The sequence below is a fragment of the Ammospiza nelsoni genome, chromosome 6, assembly GCF_027579445.1.
Source record: "Ammospiza nelsoni isolate bAmmNel1 chromosome 6, bAmmNel1.pri, whole genome shotgun sequence".
NCBI classification, from domain to species: Eukaryota; Metazoa; Chordata; class Aves; order Passeriformes; family Passerellidae; genus Ammospiza; species Ammospiza nelsoni.
The window spans coordinates 6,979,406-7,002,022 of record NC_080638.1 but is presented as its reverse complement, the minus strand read 5'-3'; the positions used below and the strand labels follow the sequence as shown (position 1 = coordinate 7,002,022).

The window sequence follows — 22,617 nt, the reverse complement described above, 5'->3', positions numbered from 1 at the left end:
TTTATTGCCATGAGGCTATGTGGAGCAGCCACAGCTGACTGGGGATCCTGAAATGCTGCCATGTGTGACTGCATGGTGCTCACTTGAGCGTGGTGTTTTCAGGGCAGAGGAGATAAGAGGCATCACATTTCCCCCTACAGCTACAGGAAGCCAGAGCTAAGCTGCTTTGGTGCCCCAACTCTCAAAGAGCCTGTAATTTTCAGAAAGGGAAGCGATTAATTTGTTCTGGGTTCACAGAGTGCCCAGTACCCAAGGTGCTGATTAGAACTGGCTTTGTTAGAGAAAACAACAATTTAGGAAGGCAAGTGGTTTGCAGAAAACGTCTTGGGTCAAGCTGGTTTTGCTTTAGCTGATCCCCTGGGCATCACATTCCTCCCTCACTGTGCCTGCTCTGCCAAGAGCCAGGACTGGGGAATGGGGATGTTCAGCACACGGGAAGTTTTTATCCAACTGCTGATCAGGAAACCCAGAATCCATTCATCCAATGTACCTACACAAAGCAGACCAACTGAAGACACCAAAGATGTGTTTCACTATTACAGTCCCTTAACAAATAGCTCCAAGAACTTTAGTATTCCCCAATTGATAGAGACCAAGAAGAACAGAGAACAGACCTTCAAAAAAAGGACGGAGAGAATAATGTGTGAATCTAAACTATCCACACATAAGAAATACTGTTTAGTTCTCCACTTTACAAATATGATTTTTTAAAAAACATTTTGTTACTGAGCCCAAGACCTTATGTTGGCTTGGACTTCATTCTGTTTCTATATTAGTACAGGTTTCTCCCTCTCTTCTGCATGCAGGTGAACAGTATTGCTTTTATTTCACTGAAATGTGTAACCAGATCTTTATCTATGCTCCAGTTATCAAGGTCTAGTTTACTAGGAATAAGGAGTTGGCTAATGCCCTAATGCTGTATTCCCAGTGTGATTAAATACCAACACTACCAGCGCCCCAAAAGCCATATGCACAGAACAGCCTTTGTTGCAGTGTCTTTCAAAAGAAGGACATCCTTGGAGCTCACTACATGGGCTCTGAGGTCACAAACACATGAAAACAGCACAAAAACTCAGCTTTTCTACCCAGATGGGGATCTTTTTTAATATATTTTATCCTCTCCCAACAATTGCTTGGAACTGCTACTTGGAGTACCAAAGAGAACAAGTCAGTGATATACTGCATAAAAAAAAGTTTGGGACAGTTGGCACACCCGGTCCAAAAGGATACAATTTACACACTATGAGCTCACCCACACCAAGGGAAAAAAAATTGAGTCAACAGAAAAACTAAATCTCAGGTGAACATTAAAGGATATTAATATCAGCTCTGGAAACAACATTTTCAAGAAACAGTGCTTTATTTTGCGTGCAAGTTATACCACAGATAGATACTACTTCAAAGAAAACGCTCACACCAGTAACCAGAGTAAAAAAAAAAAAAAAAAACAAACAAACAAAATAAAAAAGCTCATATGCCAAGTATTTCCATAATGCATTTCTAAATCAGAAAACCTTATGAAAGGAAGTCTGTAAGTGACTGCAACAGTCACTGAGTCAGCCCATTTCCTTAAGGTACAACATGAGAGGTTTTACCCCTGCCCTCATTCCCGCCAGTACAGAGCACTGAAGCACATGAAGTTCAAATCCTCCATCACCTCCTGAGTGCAGCACAGGCTGGGAACATCCCTGTCCCCTTGGTGCTGCTCCTGGTGTGGCTGGGCAGGGCTCTCAGCCCTCCTGGTCCTACCAAAGCCAGACTGAGCACAACTTCTCCACTGATGCTATCAACTTCAGGCAATTCCTTCCAAACTGGGCCCATCACACAGACCAGTCTGTGCCTGTGGGAAATGGGCTCCTCTCTTGGCAGATTAACCTGCTGCTGCCTCAAACTGCCTGTTTAAAACCACACACACACGTCCAGGCAATATGACAGTGATTTGGCTTGGGAGCACATATTCCAGCACTCCTGCTGCCACTAATGACGTGGAGCCTTCCACAGGAGAAACTTTTTCTGCATTTCATTTGATGGTTTATCCGTCCTCCACGATCAGAATTCTGCCTCCCTCCAACCACACACAGCAAGGGCTCTTCCACCCCTGCCCTTTGCTGACCACCAGCCCTGCCAGACAGCACAACCAGTGCCCTGCCTGGGGGAGCAGCACAAGGTAACACACAGAAAAACCTTGGTAACCAAGGGTTTGCTTACCACATACCCCAATCCATAAATCAACCACATCCAGAATAGTTTAGTCCTAGCTTGCTGTCATTGACAGGACAAGCTCTTAGTGCTAGAATCCTGTTTTCTTCACTGGCCAAAAGATGCCATAGGTTTGCATAAAAGAAGACTAAAAAAAATGCGAAGAGGTACAAATTTGTTAAAAATAGGTTAAAAACTGTTGTAAAACAGTTGATAGATCGTTAAGCATGTACTGTTAGTGTGGTTATTATATTGTAAAAGGGTTAAAAGGGTAGTTGTAAGAAATAGGGTACTCAATATACCATATTACAACTAAGTGAAGCACACCACCCCCAGAGAAATGAGCCCGCCTGGACAGAACTGTAATGGGCCAATCCAGTGCCTTAAACCTTCATGCAAATGAAGGATCCAAACAGAAACCAATCCAAAGGGACAAAAAACAGGATAAAAAGGGGCTTCTGACCCACTGAATGTGTGCTGCTCCATCTGGGATATCGGGAAGTTACAAATGTTGAGTTGGCTGCTAAACCCTGCTTATGCTGCCCATGAATGTATAAACAGAGTCTAAGGGAGACTGCTAGAAAAAAGTGCAGAAGGCAGCACTTTGTTGGATTCCTAATATCCAGCATATCATCTAATTATGAATCAACTTTTGCAGAGCCCATTTCCCCAAGGCATCTTGGCAGGCAGGGCATGGCAGCACATGAACAGTTCACCTCAGTATTTTCAGGTCAGTGCAGCACCAGGCAGAGAGCACCCTTGCTTTCCAAAAACAGGAGCTGACAGCTTTGCACAGGCCCCTTCCAGCCCGAATTCTTGCTGCTGGGGCAGCTGCACTTAGGCGCTGGCTCCTTTACCTTTCCTGGCAGGGCCACCCTGTCTGGTCTGGCAGCTCTTAGGGCAGAGCTCTGATCATCTCCAGCGGGTTAAAAGGTCAGCTGAGTAAATCTGCTTAAGGCAGAGCCCGGCAGGCAGGGGCAAGGATCACAACAAGGACATGCAGCACAGCCACTTCTGATGTGGCTTCACCACTCCCAGTCTGCAAGTGCTGGACTGGGAGAGGAAACACCCTGGGCATCTCTGCTCACCTCTGTGGAGTTTAAATCTAGACAAATCTGGACAAAATAAAACCTGAGTCTGGAAGAGGCACTGCATGTATCTGCTACAGCTGCTCAGCATGGCAGATGTCTGAATTTTGTAGCAGATTAAACAACATGACTGTGGTGTATTGATAAAAATCAAACCCACCTGCCTTTTCCTGCAGAAGCAACATGAAAGGCTCCATCTCAAGAGCAGTCCCTGCACACTAACCCTGACTGGTGCAGCAGTTTGGCTGCCAAACTGCCTTCATGTACCTGCAGCAGCACAGAGCGGTGTCAGGAAAGAGAACTGCTCTGGATCAAAGAGAAAGGGCTCACCCATTTCCTCATTACAAATTCTTGACTGGCAATCTGGTCTCTCTTTGTTCAGAGACTTGAAATTTTGCCTTTAAAACACCTGCTGGAAGAACATCCACCCCAATAATGACTCAGTTGACATTTCTTACACATGTGCCCATAAGAGCATAACAAATGTTGTGAGGAACAGTGATGAGGGGGAAGAGCGCACCCAGCTCTGACACACTCTGACTGCACAGGCACAGACACTTCTGGGGTTAAATACAATAAATACAACGTCCTTGCACTCCCAGACAGAAGGATTTTAGCAACAGCTACCTACACAAATCCCCTTTCTTGCCTACACCCTATTTTTCTGAACTCTGCAAGGCTGCATTCACTGGTGCACCTCACAGCTCAAAGCTGACAATTTTACTGCTGGAAGTCTAGTCAACAGTGGTAAGAACATAATCTAGAATACAGGCTTAGGGGAGAAAAGAAACAGGTAAAGGCAAAGAAATGGAAAAAGCAATTAAAGTAGAATTTGGGCGGAAGAACCTTTAGCCTAAGTCTCAGTGCCACTCTGACACTTTGCGACAGAAGTTCACAACAGCCTTGTAAGTGACACTGACCAAAACCTTCAAGTCACAGCACCTCTAGAGAAATTTCCAGCAAATGCAACACCAGCAAAAAGCTCAGCTGTCCCCACCTCTCCTGAGCACTGGCAAGGTTATCATTACAGTGTCAGCGCTGTAAAACAAGCCCAGTCATCTACAATTGCAGCGGGGAGGGAGGCGGTGGCTCTGCTGAGAGCAGGGCAGGGACTGCCCCGGCCAGGGTGTGCCAAGCGAAACTTGCCATCAGCACGGCACATGACTAAGCACACACTGCCCATGCCAATACCCATATGGAAGAAAGGGAATTTCTCCTTACCTCCCCCTCCCACGGACCAGTGAATACGGGCAAGCCGGAGCACTGCAAATGAAGCTTGAGAAACCTCATGAATAATAAAAACAAAAAAGGCCAACATATCACAAGATGCAAAACAAAAACAACTCTTCATCCAGGACAGTGGCGACAAATACTCTTTTTAAGATTAAACTTTATCAAGTAAGAAATATCAAATGTGGATTCCGTTGACAAAAATAGAAAGGAAATGCATATACAGTTAACAGAGACTCTCCATGTGAATACAGATCTGTTTGGTAATTAAATAATTAATGTAAATTTTACCTTTTTTTGCTTCATTCTAATTGTGTTGCCAATACTAGTTTCTAGTCATGAGGTCCAAAATAATCTATTAGTTTTCATTTTAAATTCCCCAAACCTGGCAGAAAAGAGACAAGCACTCACTGCTCTGCATATTCTTCCTGAAGAAATCAGAATCACCATTATAATCATACTAGAATCATCAGCCAAAAGGAAGAAAACACTGTTTGACTTCATCTGCTCCTCCAAAATTAAAAAAAAAAAAACACTTATTTCAGCTCTGTGACTGGTAAAATATCCCAGCTAAATATTTTACAACAGACAAAACCCAAAAGAAATGTAGAAAATTTGGACTGAAAACATGAGGTGCTTCTTAGTATGACAAAGGCGCTTTTTTTTTTCTTTAGAGGAATCAGTTATTAAAACTAATGTAGCGATGGCTCCATGAACTCACCAGAGGCTCTGATCACAACCTTACACTGCCTCATGAAAGCCAGCAGGGAAGTTGGGCAAAGTCATGAACTAAGTTGGCTTTGTAGAAGTCCCAGTAACTCTCTCTTGCCCACACTTCCAATAAATTTTGCATGAGGGTTGGCCTACCAGCTGGATAACAACCAATTAGGGAGAGAGACAAGGAAAACCCCGCCATCCTTTGCTACTTCAGTAGGACAAATCAAACTGAAAACCAGTGATTCACATTCTTTGTTCACTAGAACTTATTAAGGCAAAAAAACCTCTGATATATCTGCATTAATATTTACCTCTAAATTAAATCTTGTGTGCAAGTGTAAATCTGCTATACTACGTATGTTATTCCTGCATTTATCTTGGAAATTAATGAACTAAGAGAGACACTCCGATAATTTCACAGTTGGTTTTCAGAAGCCAGTGGCTGTAGTTCTATTGGCTTGAGATTTCAAATGAGCCAAACTGAATCACAAACATGTATCCTATCAAGTTCTGGGTCGCAATCCACAAAACTTTACAACAAAAGGCAGAAGTTTCACACTGACACTGCTCTGCAGAACCACCTGAAGGATGCATACAGGTGCTGCCTTAGAAAAAGCCGAGCCAAGAAACTCTGTCAAACGCAGCATTAAGTTATTCATGTGCTTTACTGAGTGTCAGGCAGAACCCTGGACTAACCTCTGCAAGGGAAGAGTATTGTGAACAATGCACAAAAATATCTCACCTTGCTCTGAAACAGCCATATGGTTCTTTTCGGTCTCTATTAATGCCTGATAAACAAAATAATTGGGAAGACATGCTTTGATTCCATAACTGAGTTTCAAGATTCTTCTACACACAGGTTACTAATACCATCAATCATTAAGTCAGGTAGGAGCTGAACAAGTAGCTATAGACAGGTGTGGTGGTCCATATCTAAATGCATAAATAGGGCATTAAGGTGTCAAGCTTCTGCAGTTGTCATGAAATAGAATCAGAAATTCTGCTGGAACCCTCTAAGTGCATGCACTCTGCAATCCTCTGTGTGAACATATTCAGCCAACAATCACAACTCCTTCCTCAGTCAAAAAGAAAGCAGACAGAAAGAAAATAACATTGCCCTCTGCATTTTTGCATAGGGAAGTGTGAGATAAAACCTTGTGGCCCTCCTTTTCCACATAAATACACAGAGGTGAATGCTTCACTGTGACTTTTCATTCCCAGGTGGGAAGGAAGCCAGGAGGAAACCCTTCTCTCAGAGTGAGGGTGCAGCACCCAGCCCCTGACACTGCTCCTGGTGCCTGTGCCAGCATCTCCCAAAGCACACCTCCCTCCCGGGGCTGCCAGCCCCAGCTCTGCCCTGAAGCACAAACCTCACTGCCCGAGGTCAGCATCCCCCTGAGCCCCCTCCAGGGAGGAGTAACACTGCTCTGTTCTGTGCTGTCTTTAACCTGACACTGATATGTGAAGTAGCCGTCAGAATTACTCCACGGGGGATACCAAAGGCAGTCCTTGCCCCACAATGTGCACAAGGCTGGCCTGGTGCACATTAACCTATTTCCCTGTCTGCTTATCTAAGCATCCCAGCTATAAATAAGACGTGGCTGAGCTGTGGCACTCGTGGTTGTGCCCCCCTGCAGTGTGCAGAGCAGCTCTGCAGTAGGTGCTGGGGAGGGCTGTGAAATAGGGGTCTCCTCGAGCCAGGTCTCATCAGCTCTTGGAGATCTAGTTCTCACCCAAGATAGCTCAGCTGCCTTGGAAGGCATAAAATCAGCAGGATGGCTTCTGTGGTTTGTATTTCATACTTCTAAAGTCCCGTACCTTCTCAGCAATATTTCTTGGGGGCAGTCCTTCACAGCACAGACTACTTCTTCTGCTCATTGCTGCTTCTTAGTCAGGGCTCCTTCCAGGCTCTCCCTGACTGGCCAAGCCCACCCCCTTTTATCACAGTTATCTTCACTAGCTACAGCTGCAGCCCAATTAAGGACATCACAGCCCATCAAGAACAACCGGGGCTTATCAGGGCAAGGCCTATAAACAGATATTCAAATACAATACAGATATTTTACTAGGACTCCTACTATACTGCGGTAGTGTTGGAAACAAAAAAGTTTTAATAAAAGGCAAAATAACAAAACTCTTTACGAAGAAAAACCGAGCCAAGTGCAAAAAGTTCTTGCTTTTAGTAAAACACCTCACAAAAGCAATTCATTGTTTTCTTCTCTTCTTTTCCTAGTAAATTGCTCAAGACTTTTTAGCTTCTGTCCAATTGGCTGTCCTTAAGTTTAAAGTGAAGTCCCCCAAATCCTATGAAGTGTCTTCTCTAAAGGAAAAATCTTGTGAGCATTTTTCTTTTTTGAAAAGACAAAAGCCAGTTTTGTCACTCCATCACCAAAGAGCCATTCCCACAGTGCTGTATGACCCATCACCGCTGTGCTACAGCTCAGACACCCACTGCCAGACAGATCCCAGGTAGCCAGGACAAGGCCCAGCACACCAGGGAATATTTGCACAATTCCCTCTGCCACACAGGGTTACTTATACACCGTGGCAGGGCAGCATCACAGTGCTGTGTGCCAGCAGTGCAGGCAACAGATTAATCCAGTCCCTGCTCCTTGACACTTTCACAAGGAAACAGGTCACAAACAGAATGATACCTGCTTGGTGCACTGAAAAATGCGTGCTGTTCGCTTCCAGAAAATAAAATTAACCACCCTACCCCTCTTCCCTCTCATACACAGCCCTCTAACAGAAAGATGGTTTCTTTTGTCTGAACAGGTTCACGGTCATGTATTTAGCTCTCTACATAAGCTTCGCTTTCCTAATGCATTTTTGGGACACCTAATGTTGACTTGGTGCAAGGGCAGAGTTTCTGAGAGTACAGCAAGAATATATCCACAAACTCAATTTTTGAATGCACTGATAGTTCATATTTATGGAGCTTGTGTGCAAGCCTTAAATATGTGCATGTTTCTGACATTCAGTCAAGCACATGAATGTTCTGAACACAAATATTGTACACAGGAGTGTCAGCTGTTACTTTTAAAAATCCATATATAGAAACAGGAGGAACCTACACTCCACATTCACACTCTGAAATCTTAAAAGTGGCTCCAAACTTCAATATTCTTCTGTCCCTACAGCCATATAATTACTGAAACAATTTCTGAACTGACAGAAACAGTTGTCTGCATTGGTGGCAACCATAGGAATTTGTAGCACTCAGAGAAAGGGGAAAATCAAATACCAAGCAGAAGGCCAGGAGATCAGATCTGAATGAGAACTCGGTCACATAAATTATCCAAGCTCAGATATCACATTCCATCAGAAGTTCTTGGAGTTCACCTGGGATGGAAATGAGACCTGGAGAAGTAAGCTCTTGTGTCAGCATGCTCACTCCTCCACTGCCTCTGCAAGGAGCAAAGCAATGGCAAAGCAGATCCTGTGTCTGACCCACAGCTGGGGTGAATGATGACATGGGGGCAATTAGCACTGACTGCATATTTACCACCATCAAGTCAAGCCCAACACCAGCCCATTTTTTCTTCCAATCAGCTCAGTTTGCCATTTTAAATTATTCCCCAGATCAGCACAAGGTGCTGCAAAGACAATCAATAAAGAACAGCCTGATAACAAGCATGTACAACAGGTGAACCTGTACGAAAGGAGGTCAAACTATGAATGAGCAGAAGCCAAAAAGTATCTTGTAAAGCTCTTTAACCAGAGGGTTCCTCAGCTAGAAAGGGTGTCAGCAGAGAACATTGCATTCCATTCTGAATTCCTCCCTTTGCCTTTAGCAGCTGCCTTCAGAGCCTGCACTTGTTTCTGTAAACCCCCCTGTGCTGCTCCCCGTGTGCGTGAGTTTAGAGGGCAAGGGTACTGCACATCCCTGACCCACTAACAGATGGGGCTCACCTCAGCCAATAACACAGATTATGGGCTTTGCAATACACTCTTATCCGATTACATGCAAAAAAAAATTCCACTATCTGCCAAACACGAGTCTTCTCAAAGAGAGGGGAAAATTTGTCTTCTGCTCCACCTTCTGCTTTGCTGTTAACAAAACTGTTCCTTGTTTTCTTTTCCCCCCTGGACTCCATCATACATGATTTGCACATCATAGGCTAGGAAAAAAAAAAAATCTTGGCAGACTTAAAATGTTCCAGTTAGCTATGGGAGTCACCTATTTAGGTATGAAAATGGCAAAATATGTTATCAGAATCAGGTATTTTAACGTCCTTAGTCTTCTAAAAGTAACACCATATAATAAAAATATCATGGTTCCGGTGTCTCACCACCCCCACAGCAAAGAATTTCCTCCTGATAGCTTATCCATCCCTCTTTCAGTTTAAAGCCATCGCCTCTCATCCCATCACTACCTGCCCCTGTAAAAGGTCCCTCTCCAGCTCTCTTGTAGCCCCTTTTGGTACTGGAAGGGTGGTCTAAGGTCTGATGAATTAGCACAGGGCTATTTAAAGCTGATTACAAAGCATCCCTACTTATTCCCAACAAAAATTTCACATGGCTTTGGAAATTCTATTTTGATGCTTGGCGATGGCAGCAATAGAGAATTAATTATGAACTGTAGCACCCCTTTGGGCATTACTGAAGTCTAAACAGGCAATAAGCTGCAAGCTTAAAAGGTCTGAGAAGGATTTATGGTGGACTAACAGATCCAAAGAAACTGCTTTTGAGGAAGCTAAAACTCCACGACAACACAATGCCAGGCAAAGTCACTTTAAAAACTGAATTGGTAATGTCCCCTCGGCTGAATGCAGCAATTGGAGAGGCCAGAGCCAAGAACAAAAGTTTAAATCTAGTCCACATAATTCCATCACACAATTCCATAAACCACCTGCCTCACCACGTTTTGCCATCCCAACTCTAGAGGGCCAAAAGCAAGAAAAAACAAACTCAAGTTTTCTCCGAATTACATCAGTGTTACTGGGACATTGAAATAAGAACAATCAGAATTTAACTGACTATAAGCTATCACAGTAGTGTCTTTCTAATTTGTGTTGTGGTACCACCTACCTTTCCTGACACAGAATGGGGTTGCTCTTGTTCCTTTCCCCACACAGTAAACTGCCCACAAAAATGTGGAGGAGATAAATAAAACCTCTGAAAACCTAACCCCCACTGAACACAGGGTTATCAACCCAGAGCAGAAAGAAGGCTTGACACCACACAGCTCAAATTTAGGGACAAGTCCGAATTTTTTTCCTTTCATGGAACTAGGAGTCTAAAGATAATTTTGGGGAAGTTTTTACTTGCTTGTAAACGTTAACTATGTATACATGAAAGAGTTAGTCATCTTCTCCAGGTCAAAAATAAACACAGCAATTTCCACAATGTGTCACAATACAATATTAACTGCGTATCTGCACAGTCACTGAATCAGTGGACGCTTAATAGCCTTAATTTAGAATATGTATATTTTCCAGAATCAGACTTCTGAACCCTGAACTACTAACACCACTTCTGAAAGGGTCAGTTTGCTGTATAAACACCTCTAAAGCTGGTGCCAGTGATGAGAAACAAGCAGTGTGCCCTCCCTGACACAGAGAGGAGGCTGCGCTTTCCAAGTCCATGGGCTCCTCACACAGAAAGAGCTTGAACAGGGAACGTGCAGCCAAGAATTTGCTCACACACAAAACTCACACCCCAAATTCCTGTTATATAGGTACACATCTATTCTAGAGAGGCAGGCAAGCCAGGCTGCCAGCACAGACACAGAAAGCAGCCCCTCAGCCTTCCTGTAGTTCCTTGACTCTGGATCCAACACGAGAGCAAGCTGAGAAAACAGAAGGACCACGGGGAGGCAGATCTCAGTTTCAGACACCTGAAATTGTCTTCATTTTACGGGAATCAAAACACACCGTGCCCTTCAGATGCAAAGCCTCTTTCACTAGGAAAAGAGAGCTTTTCTGCTGACACCAGGGGAAGCAGAGGGAGGCAAAGAAACAGACACAGGTTACCAAGCATTCACAACAAATGAACCAGCCACGTGGGAGAGCCCCAATGGCAAACATATAGCATTTCAAAGTTTTTCCTTTTTTCCCCCCTTTTCAAGGTACTAGTTATAAAATACCCGAGCAGTGAGACAGCTGGAGCAGATACAAGGCATGTGCTAAAAGAGGTGAAAGACTTCAAGCATACTCATGAAGAGACTGGAGAGCAATCACCTCTGTTTTCTAGTTTCTTACACTTAAAGAACATCTCCAGCCAAAACATAGGCTCCTCACATCCACAAAAAATGGGATATTGACAGGAGACCAGAAAACCCTGCTTCAGCACATCTTAACAAAAACAAAACCTTTTCAGACCATCCGTCTAGATTCTAGGCGAAACTGAAGGAAACCTGATCTCCCCACAAACAGCACCACCCTGATATCAGGGCAATTAATTAAAAACAAGCAAAAAAAGAAACTCAGAGTGAAACAGAGACAACTTCCCATTTTTATATGATTTCCTTTATACTAATTTGTTAAAAAGTCACCTGATTTTACAGACAGGGCAGGCAAAGTCACATCACTTGTGGCAGACCACACGGCAAGAAGAAGTGGAATGAAGAATGCTTCAGTTCCCCTGCAGAACTTCATTCCCCCACCACACACACACTCTGAGATGCAGCTGCAATATTTTTTCCGAGCACCATGAAAAGAACAGCACCAGCAAACATCAAACAGTGCTTTAAAAGGTATCAGCGCTGGTTGATCAAGGTTCATCAAGGCTGTCGGGTATCAACGCTGCAGGTCCATTTAGCACGGGGAAGGACAATTCTGCAGCCACAATGGTGAAAAGAAGTGAACCAAAGGGACGAGCCAAATGCCGTGTCACAAAGCAGCCTCCCAGAACACAGACCCGATAAGGCAGCAGCGATAAGGAGGAGATGGGGCAAGACTCAAGTCAAGGGAGTAAAGTGGCTAATTACTCCTCTGAGCCGCAAGTAAAGCGGTTAAAAATATACATTTTATACTCTAAGGCTTGTATTTTCAAGGAAAGAACTGTAAATTTGTATGTTTCCTCTATTTCTAAAGAGGCAAAGCATGACAAAAACGGAGACTACGGTAAGATTTAGGCGGAGTAAGATTTAAGATCAGGGACATGCTGAGAGTTGAGTCAACAGTTTTAATTCTTAAAACCTTTACTGACCTCATAATACACAGAGAAAAAACTGTGTAGAGTTAGGAGCGAAAGTCTGTTGCTGCTTCAGTGCAAATTCTCATCCTCCAGAAAGGACAAACCCCGCTGTTTTTAGAGAAACACCGGACACCTCAAACTAAGCATAAGTGGGCACACAGAGTGCCCGTGTCAATGATAACAGACATGAAATCCAGTTCGGTTGTCAGCCAATCTGCTTTCCACCCATGTAATATAATTAGCACCCAAAATAAAGTGGCGAAATAAAGAGGGAAGCAAGATGCCCTCTTTTCTGCCAGATCAAGGCACTTCGTGAGCATCAATTAGATGTTAATGTCCCTGGGAGGCAAGCGTGACAAGTCTCATTAAGCCATTTTAAAGATTAGAACACTGAGTCACAGATTAAGAACTTCCTCAAAACCAAAAGCAGAGTCAGAGAGGGGGGCAGCTACACCCCAGCTGGGACTGGCAGCAGAGGACAGCACCTTACTGAAAGGTTTAGAGTCTCTGCTGAGAAAGAAAGGCAGGGGGGAAAAAAAAAGTCCACGCTGCCACGAAGTTTCCTGTCCATGCCAACACGCCTATGTTTTGACCTGCAAGGGACCATCTTTAGGTACAAGAACGCAGTTCCATTTCCACGCTCAGATCTCGTTTCGGCTGAAGGCACCAACAAGGTTGCCAATTGTAAACAGCTTTTAAAGACGACAGAGACCTCCAGATCTGTTTCAATAAACTTGAGAGAGAACTCAAAGCTTTTTGATACTGGCTCAACTTTGCAGGCATAGGGGGAAATAAACGTACAGTCACCACTCTACAGGGCAGCTATCTGAATTCAAGTCACATGCTGAATTTAGACACGAAAAACGGAGTGAACACGACAAGACAATCACTGTTAACAAACACTTCGAAGCGTAAAGAGAAACTCGGCAGATGCCGTTCTCAATTACCCCAAAAGGTGAGCAGAGAAGGATGTTACGCTGATTAACACACTCATTAGGACGCGTCCAAACTAATACCCCGCTCCAATCGTTGTAACATGTTGGGAAGGCGCTCGGCTGCCTTACTCGCGGGCTACTCACTGAGCGAAAAGATTATTTTGACTTTTCCTGCGTGGCCGTCCGAGCCAGCGCGGTGCCACCGTCCGGGAGGGCTCCCGGAGCGCCGCACCCGGACCCGCCGGTGGGGGCACGGCACAGCCCGGCTCATCCCGGCACGGTACGGCACAGCCCGGCCGGCCCCGAGCGCCGCCGCCCGCGGAGCAGAGCCCGGTTCGGGGCGCTCCCTCCCTCCCGCCCTCGGACGGACCCCCGTGCCCGGCGCCAGCCCGCGGGTCCCGCTCCGTGCCCCGCTGCCCTCCCCGCCCGGCCCCGCCGCACCTGCTGCGCCTGTCCCGCAGACCCAGCGGCTGCAGCGGCGCCGCCGCTCCTCATGCTGCCGGCGCTGCCTCGGCACGGCTCGCCGGGCTCGGGGCGGGGCCCGCGGCCCGCCCGCCCCAGCCCTGGCCCTGCCCGGCCTCGGCCCCAGCCCTGGGTGAGTCGGGCGGAGCGTGCTGAGCCCCGCGCAAGGTGTGCGTCCCCCGCCGCCCCGAGCGGGGCTGTTTCTGAGGGGCAGTTTCTGGGGGCAGTTTCCACGGGGCTGTTTCTGAGGGGCAGTTTCCACGGGGCTGTTTCTGAGGGGCAGTTTCCACGGGGCTGTTTCTGAGGGGCAGTTTCCACGGGGCTGTTTCTGAGGGGCAGTTTCCACGGGGCTGTTTCTGAGGGGCAGTTTCCACGGGGCTGTTTCTGAGGGGCAGTTTCCACGGGGCTGTTTCTGAGGGGCAGTTTCCACGGGGCTGTTTCTGAGGGGCAGTTTCCACGGGGCTGTTTCTGAGGGGCAGTTTCCACGGGGCTGTTTCTGAGGGGCAGTTTCCACGGGGCTGTTTCTGAGGGGCAGTTTCCACGGGGCTGTTTCTGAGGGGCAGTTTCCACGGGGCTGTTTCTGAGGGGCAGTTTCCACGGGGCTGTTTCTGAGGGGCAGTTTCCACGGGGCTGTTTCTGAGGGGCAGTTTCCACGGGGCTGTTTCTGAGGGGCAGTTTCCACGGGGCTGTTTCTGAGGGGCAGTTTCCACGGGGCTGTTTCTGAGGGGCAGTTTCCCGCAGCCGTCCCAGTGGTTTCGGGCCCCGAGCGGGACGAAGCGGCCCCACCTGCCATAGGGGAAGCGCTGCGAGGGACAGCGTGGGAGCCCGGGGCGCTTCCTCTCGGCTGCTAAAGTTCTGGTTTTGAGAAGGATAAAGGTTGTCACGTATTCGGCATGTTCAAGAAGGTTTCGGTCTGCAGGCAAACAGAAAAGCACTGGGGAGAAAGTTCAAGATCAGCTACCTGCGCTGGCGCTGTAACTCCCAATTCCCATCGACAGTAACATCTTGCTGACGGCAGATGTGGTTGTATAAAAGAGGAACAAAGGAAAATAATCAGGAATTACTTGAAGTGCAGAAAGGGAAAATGAGCTAAAGCCCATATCTGCCAACCTAAAGGCTTGGCAAAAGCCCCAGCGGGCCCACTTTATAGGTAACCTCAGCCAGCCATAAATACTTTGACACATGCCCCCACAGTCACTGCACCTCAGAGGCGCTGCAGAAGGCTGTGGCAGAGCAAGGCAGCGGGACCCTTGGCCTGCCGTGACTTGAGCTCTGACCCTTTTCTCACCTCAGCCAAATCTGAAGCGGCTTTTTGGGTAACAAGTGTGAATGGGGCCCTTTTCGTCCTTGTACAGCTGAACATAACAAACTCTCTAGTGACCCAAGTGGTTTAGCCAGCTCTCTAAAATAATTTGTCGATGTTAAGGCGAGAATTTAGTTGTAGAAAATCTCTCATTTGGGTTGAAATTTGTCTTCTAGTTTTTTTGCATTGTGCTTGGCTGAACCCAAGTTTTACTCAATGATTAACTTTGAATTGCAATATGTTTGTCTGCTGATTTAACTTCAGGAGATTAACTGTACTTTCTCCTCCAAGTGATAAAAGCAAGAATATAGAAATAATGGTGCATACTATTTCCCTGTTATCTAAAAGACTATCCTCTTTAGCAGCCTTGGGGAAGGCAAGAACAAGGAATGAGAAAATACTCTTGGCAAACTTCCAGGAAAAAAAGTGATCGGTAGTTATCAAAGGGGCATGTGTGTATGAAAGAAATAATATTTCTATGATTTTTACAAAGTCTTTATAGTTTCCACTGTGTTGTTATTATATTTCTAGAGTCCCAAACCTTCTGGGTGGTTTTTTCATAAGCAGCTCTTCACAGCAGTGTTCCTCCTGCTTCTTTGTCAGAGCTCCTCCAAGGCTCTCCCTGACCAGCCAACCCACCCCCTTTTATCCCAGTTATCTTCACTAGCCACAGCTGCTGCCCAATTAAGGACATCACAGCTGGAGCCCATCTAGAACAACTAGGACTGGGGCAAGGCCACTTATACAATACATAGATTTTACTATGGCTCAAAGGCCACCTATACAATACACACTAAGCTTCAATGGCCACCACCATTTAATTTCCCCCTTTTCTTTTAACAATTATACAATTACAATACATATAACCCACCATGACTCAAAGGCCATGTACCTCCACAACTCCTTGACTCAAAGGCCATATTTCTCACAGCTCTCAGGCTGCCACAGCTCCTAGCTGTCCTATCTTCCACAGCTCTCAGGCTGCATATCTCTATCACATCAGGGTCACCACTTGTTATATTCATATTTCTAGAGTCCCACACTGTTGTTGTTAGATTGCTAGAGTCCCATACCCTCTCTCAGTGTTTTCTTATGGTTGTCACAGCTCCTTGACTCAAAGTACCACAGCTTTTCACCAGTTGTTGTATTCATATTTCTAGCATCCCATACTGTCACAACCATGTTTCTAAAGTCTCGTACCTTCTCGGTGATATTCCTTGGGGGCAGCTCTTCACAGCTGCCCCCACAGACTTCTTCTCCTGCTTGTTGCTGCTTCTTAGTCAGGGCTTCTTCCAGGCTCCCCCTGACTGCCAAGCCCACCCCCTTTTATCACAGTTATCTTCACTGGCTACAGCTGCAGCCCAATTAGGGACATCACAGCTGCAGCCCATCAAGAGCAACTGGGACTTACCAGGGCAAGGCCTATATACAGATGTTCAAATACAATACAGATATTTTACTAGGACTCCTACTATATTTCCCCCTTTTCTTTTTCTTACAGCGACAGGTTTTACATATTCTACTTACAGTTATACAATACATATATTTTCACAGCTCTCAACTGTACAATACAATACAACTAGGACTCCTGCTATACCACTGAGGGTCAGAGAACCCAGAAATATAAAGTCTGAAAGACTTTAGCCCCTACTGGGAAATATTCCAAAACCTCTTTCTTGAAGATAGCTGTTCCTTTTTGGTTAGGAAAGATGCTTGCAGCACTGGTCTCCCACATGTCTTCACCTTCACAACTGTCCTCTTCCCTCCATGCCTCAGAAAGAGTTAGTAAGTCCATAAAAAGATAACCCTTTCCTGCCAAGTTCTTCCAAAGCTTTTCTGCATCATCAGGGGCTGCATGAAGACCAGCGGGAACCTTGCTGTTTATTAACTATAATTAGTGTATTTACTCATTGTCCTTCACTGTTTGATCTTTGAAAGTGGCTGAAAGATGACTGTATCATTTACACTAAACTATTATCACAACCATCTTTAAAAATTATGTTTCATTAGATGTTACTTAACCAGAATTAAGAAATTCTTTATTCACAGTCACACCTACCTCTCTCCAAAGGAAAACATAAGTGAGATACTCAAACTGAGATAATCACTCTGGGCTAAGATGAACCCACATCAGTTAAAAGATTAGACTAAAAAGCATTAATCAGGAGCCACCAGTCTGGCATTACATGGGGCTCTGAGATATCCTAGCCCACCCTCCCTCCTTGGAGGTGAGGGACACACAAGCACAAAGGGAGAGAGCAGCTTCCCCAGGTGCTGCACAGCCTCACCTTGCCAGGACCAAGTTCCTGACCCTTTTTTTAACATTGTGGCTGCTTTGTAATTGTTTTGTTCAATCCTAGCCTGTTCTGCATTGAAAGGAGAGGAAAAAGGAGTAAGAATGGTCCTTACAAAAAACAATCCAGCCTTATTAGCTGGTATAAATACAGCTGCTAACTCTGCTGTAGGATATTGATCCCACTCTGTGGCTGGTGATGTGCAGCACCCCCTTTCCTGAAATGTGCAGGCTTGTCTATTCAAATTCTTGTAAATGGATTCTTATCTACATATCCAGCACAATATCCAGTTTGAATACCCTTTTTGTGGTATTCAAACAACTTGTCTGATCCTTTCTGATGAACTGTGGGTGTCTTCAAAGTTAACTGAATTTTTCATACAAGAGAGATGGTCTGGCTGTGCCCTGGAGACCACGCTGAGCTCCCTCCTCAATCATTTCTTTTCTTTATGACTTGGAGAATTCATCATGTATCAGTTTGTGATCTGTAGGGTGCAGATAACAGCACTCTATTCCTTCCTTCCCTTATGGGGGTTATAAGGATAAAACCCTCCTATGAGGCTGAAACTTTGGCATTCTGCTGCATCATGTGAAAGACTATGGGTATTTTCCTGCTCTTGTTTTGAAGTTGCTCATTGTACTCATCTCTGGTGAGAATCAGTAGTTAAATACAAATTTTCATGTTCTCTTCCTTCATTAATGCTTGGTTTGTATCAACATAGAAAGCCATTAGGGTGGTTCTTTTAAAGGAATTTTGCTTTATAGAGTGAGGAAAAGAAAACAGATCTAAGGAAAGGAAGCTGGATTCTTTATGTGGGAGCATGTAATTTTCCTGGGGCCTGGAATAGCTGGATTTTCTTACCACATGTGCAGGAAATAGCCCTTCCTACCCAGTCCTGGGTGTATCAGATAATACCCTTGGCATATAAAGGAACTATTCCAGTGTGAGACACCTTCCAAACAACAGTTGTGTTCAAGTTTCCAAGCACATTAACAGATTTATACAGGTCTATTGAGGCAGAGTTCAAAACACTTTGATTAATTAGAAAAAAGCAGACAGAAATACCTGTGAAGCACACACAGCTAATTTTCTAGCCTTTTCCCACGGGAGGCTCCAAGTTCATTTGTTAGGAGAGTTTGGGGATGGGTCCTTCATCATCCTGCCTTCCTCCTGTGATGTTTGTTTGATGCATGTTACTGACACAAATCTAGGAAATTTCACTCTTTGGGCCTTTTCTGGCTATATCTCCCTGAGGCTAAAAAGGGTGTGAAATTTTTAATAATGCACCAAATCTGGGCACAGGATGATCTCTTGCTTCTGGTATCATTCAGCATTAATTGATTCATTTCCTAAGACACTTTGCTAAATGCAATTTCAGAGAGAGACAGACCAGCTAGCCAGCACCGGCCTCTTCAAAATCTTCAGCTCATGAATCAAAAAAAATTCCTTCTTTGAAGGCAGAAGAAATTAATCTTAGAATCTGTAGGATAACTTTAATTTTAGTAAGGCATGAAATTATGGTCCCATATTTATTCCTATAATGGAGTCATGTCTCAGTGTCATTTTACTTCATTAAGGGATAATGTCAGCTCTGGTGATGCTGTAATTACAAATCCTGGAAACTTTTTTTGAGTTCTGAAAAGCAACAGTCACAACCCCAAGAAGTTTTAAACCTCTTATGGGGCACATATAATCTTGTAAAGTGTATTTGAATTTTGAGAAGACTTGACAGATAATCAAATAAGGTGGACATTATGAGGGGTGGAATAAACCATTATGAAAAAGAGTTGCATCTTTTGCTTTCCTCCTTGTAGCCAGTCTTTTAGTCAACTCTTAAAAGATTTAGTCTTTCAGAAGGATATGTTTTTATAATTACCCTTAGGAATACCACTAAAAGCCTTCATTTTATCAATGTTAAGTCATCAGAGTTTATTCCACAGATATTTAATATTTTCATTTCTGACACTTGGGTTTGTGTGCTCAAAAGAATAAAAAAAGAAGTTTTTGATTCTGCTTTGGTTTGCAGAAGTCAGTACTTAGAAATACATGAGAGATATCAAAGCCATGGAGCTGCTTCTGTTGAAATAAATGCCAACATCTCACTGACTTCAGAGAGAAAAGGATCAAGTAATTAGGTGTTGTTTTGCATGGATTCCAGCAGGCTTTGGATCAGGCCTCATTTCCCCAGCCCGTGCTTGCAGCATTGCTGCTTTGGATTGTGCTGACAAACGACTCTCTGTAAAACCAACCCACCGAGCTCAGCAAAGCTGATAAGATTTCCTTCCTGCACTGCCGTGCTAGCACCTTCTCTGAAAACGTGCTCCCACTTTGGCCATACCTGATTTCAGACTGAGGCTTTGCAGAGAAAAATGAAACTTCGATGTGATAAAGTGATAAAGGAATTTAAGTTAATGCACACTCTTCCAAGCCAAGTGATTCCAGGCTATGTGCAGCTGGGAAATAGATTCTGCCTTGCTGGGGTGCTAAAACACCTGCATGAGCCAGTGACTACCAGCTGCTTGAGGGATTGTCACATTGCAAAACAGGCAGAGAGGGTTCAGATTGTATCTGGAGAAAAACAGAGCTCTGTGAGAGACATGTTGGGGAAATTTTGTGAGAAAAAAAAATAAAAACAACCAAACCCAAAAAATAGAAACAACTCACACACCTGCGTGGAAACAGTTCCTAGAATGTGACTGTCAGTGAGTAAGGGGAACATTCTGTGAATGTATTCTTAATACAAATTAACTTTTCTGTATGTGTTGTCAGCAAGAATCTAGATTATTTCTTGTCTGTGGGAAAGCTTCTGTCAGAGACAAAGATCACTTTCCACATGCTTTGATCTTAGCATATTAAATCTTAGCAGAGACTTTATTTAATTAAATGTTATTTATGTTTTGTGGGTGTTACTGAACAAAGAAAGACTTCCCCGAGTGTCATTAATGGAAAAGTGACAGAGGGTTTGAACCAGGGAGGACCATCAGTCTGAATGCAGAGATATTTTAGGGAAATCACCATTTCTCATTCAGCTGAACACTCAAACATACTTGCCTAACTCAAGGTGAAACCACAACACTTCTCAGTGCCATCCTTCCAGTCTCTCAGAGTCTTCATTTTGAAGTTAACCACTGAAATTGCTGCTTTAATTGCTGTGATTTCACACACATGAGCAAAGCTCTGTTACAAGGCTGGTGCTGAACCTTGGGGAAGGAGGTACTGAGGGACTTTCTTTGGCAATGCCAGAGTTTACTTTGGGACATTCTGGTGACTGATCACTTACTGTGCTGTTATTGCACTGTGTTAGAGGAGAGGTGACCTCACTTCTCATGCTCAGCCAGGAAGGAGTGGCCAGGAAGAAGATATGTTCTTTTTTAAAAATCATCTAACACAAATGTTTCTGACCTGCTCTATGGAGATAATAGAAAACAACCAGCAACTGCTGGGCATGAGTTTTGTCTGTTATACATTATTGTCTGTCTTGACAGCATAAAATTAATAAACTACATGTATTCAAACCCCCTTTGTTTGAAAAATAAGGTTGCTAAGATACAAGAGTTATGCACATTTAATGCCATTTATGGTCAGAGGATCCTGTCAATAGGAGGGGAATAACTGAGACCTACAGGTTCCACTAAAGTTTTGCTCATTATAGTTGAACATACTTCAGCAAGAAGTGCTGATAATGATAAAAATTTGGTTTACCTATAGGTTTGCGTTTCAGTATGATTTAAATATGTTACAAATAATTGTACGTGTGAATTTTGTCCAAAACTGGTCAGTTTTCATGGGCCAGGAGGTTAAGTGGGTATGCCCAGGGAAATGTGCATATTGATATTTTTCACTACTGTCCTTATTGTTAAGAGAGAAAATTAATCCAGCCTCTTACATTTCACTGGAATCAACGCTATGCTCATTTAGACCAGAAACCAACTTGTCATCTGAACCTGCTCATGGCCAAAAAAGAGAAAAAAAAACAAAAGAAAGAAAATATAACAACAAGTGGCAGTGCAGCAACACAACTGCTAAACCTGAAGGTATTCCTGGCACTGCCAGGCTGCCCATAGTACACACACAGAAGAGACTTTTCCCCAAACTTGGTGCTATAAAATTGAGAGCTAGAGGTCTCTAATCACTACCTTAAACTTAGGAAAATTATCCTCAAAAGATTGCATTTCTTGCTGGGTAAAAATACAGCCATGTTCTCAACCTGCTACTCAAGAATATGCTCTTCAAAGTTTAATTGCTTTTTAACTACTCACTGCAACTCCAGTCTTTTTTCTTTTTTAATTTTCTATCCAGCTACAGCAGCACTGAAGATTTCTCTTTCTTATCTGATCACAGGGAAAAAAAAAAGAAAAGGAAAAAAAAAGAGCAGCTTGTTTCTGCTTCCACCCTTTCATCCCTGGTTTCTTGAATGGGGCCTGAAGCAATTTACCTGTTTAACCTTGTGGGAGAATTAAGTTATTCAAGCTTAGTCAACTTCAGTTTCCCAGTTAAACTGGCCCCCTGCCAGCATTGTCAGTTTTCCATCACCCTGTGGGGAAGGTTTACATAACATCCCCACTCCCAGGGAGGCTCAGTGCTGCCTTGGTGATGTGCACAGACACCAGCACTGCCAGAACCCCTCGCCACATTCAGAGGGGCTCAGGAAGGGATGGTCACATTCACATTCTCTGAAAAACCCCTTTGCCCAGGACTTTTCTCCTCGGGAAGCTGAGAAGCCTCAGAGAAAAGGAAAACAATTCTTATCTCATTTGCTTCTCCTGTGTTGTGCTCACACATGCAATGTGTTTGGAGATTGTTTACCCACAGGTGATTGTTCCATTGGATTCCGCTGTGAGTTGTTTTCACTCTTTGGCCAATCAGGACCAAGCTGTGTCGGGGCTCTGGAGATAATCAGGAGTTTTCATTATTATCTTTGTAGCCTTCTGTAAGTATCCTTTCTGTATTCTTTAGTTTAGTAGTTTAGTATAGCATTCTTTGATATAATAAAGTATATAATAAAGTATATAATAATGTATATAATAATGTATATAATAATAATAATAATAATAATAATAATAATAATAATAATAATAGTAATTAGCCTTCTGAGAACATGGAGTCAGATTCATCCCTCCTTCCTGCCATGGGGCTGCCAGCAAATACCATGGGGATAATGCCCTTCAGCAGTGCTAACAAGAGGAAAAGCCAGTGCCCCAGTCCCCCTGGCACAGCCAAACAGGGGTTTTAGTGAGTGTTTGACAGCG

The 22,617-nt window shown here is 44.2% G+C and overlaps 1 protein-coding gene and 1 long non-coding RNA gene across 7 annotated transcripts in view; both read right to left on the bottom strand.

Annotated features, from left to right (window-relative positions):
- The window catches only part of MICAL2 (microtubule associated monooxygenase, calponin and LIM domain containing 2), a 76,006-nt gene extending 62,179 nt beyond the window's left edge, over positions 1-13,827 (bottom strand). For all 6 annotated transcript variants that reach the window (XR_009418591.1, XM_059473701.1, XM_059473703.1 and 3 more), the window contains exon 1: positions 13,751-13,827. The gene's annotated coding sequence lies outside the window, so the exon portion shown is untranslated. The remainder of the gene's footprint in view (positions 1-13,750) is intronic.
- A 614-nt stretch (positions 13,828-14,441) lies between these two features.
- On the bottom strand, positions 14,442-16,362 carry LOC132074174 (uncharacterized). The gene is made up of 3 exons (XR_009418593.1): positions 16,275-16,362; positions 14,733-14,779; positions 14,442-14,626 (listed from the first exon to the last, which is right to left on the bottom strand). It is a non-coding gene; the product is annotated as an uncharacterized LOC132074174 (long non-coding RNA).
- Positions 16,363-22,617: the final 6,255 nt, after the last annotated feature.